The sequence below is a fragment of the Penaeus monodon genome, chromosome 25, assembly GCF_015228065.2.
Source record: "Penaeus monodon isolate SGIC_2016 chromosome 25, NSTDA_Pmon_1, whole genome shotgun sequence".
Taxonomy (NCBI): Eukaryota; Metazoa; Arthropoda; class Malacostraca; order Decapoda; family Penaeidae; genus Penaeus; species Penaeus monodon.
In genome coordinates, this window is record NC_051410.1 from 34,390,431 (window position 1) to 34,390,807 (window position 377).

The 377-nt window shown below is 33.7% G+C and overlaps 1 protein-coding gene across 2 annotated transcripts in view; it reads left to right on the plus strand.

The window, feature by feature from the left end:
* The first annotated feature begins 13 nt into the window (after positions 1 to 13).
* LOC119589171 (deaminated glutathione amidase-like) overlaps positions 14 to 377 on the plus strand; it is a 15,370-nt gene continuing 15,006 nt past the window's right edge. The window contains exon 1 of one of the 2 annotated variants that reach the window (XM_037937766.1): positions 14 to 48. The gene's annotated coding sequence lies outside the window, so the exon portion shown is untranslated. Of the gene's footprint in view, positions 109 to 377 lie in introns of both variants that reach the window. The other variant, XM_037937764.1, reaches the window with a different exon arrangement.

The following is a 377-nucleotide window of genomic DNA, read 5'->3' on the forward strand; positions in this document are numbered from 1 at the left end:
CAAAACAAACGAACACACGAACACATCCACTCAACAGCTGATCGAGAGGCAGGTTTGAGAATGTCAAAATGTTTCTTCTGATTTAACGAAGCTCCTTAATGGCATACTGTGAGAACCATATGCTTTCTTGTGCAGTCTTTAAACCATGGATATATCTATGTGTGGCTTTGAATGTATGTGTAATATGTGCACAGATTTAATAAATGTATTTCTTGAGGTTTATCAAATCGTCACATCCAGTGTTTATTATAGTTATATACTATAAGGAACGTAAAATTAATAGAAATAGCAAGATAAAGCGTTACTATACAAGAAGATTATAAAAGTAACAATGAATCAAACATACATGCCATAAAAACACGATGTTATGGGAGGCG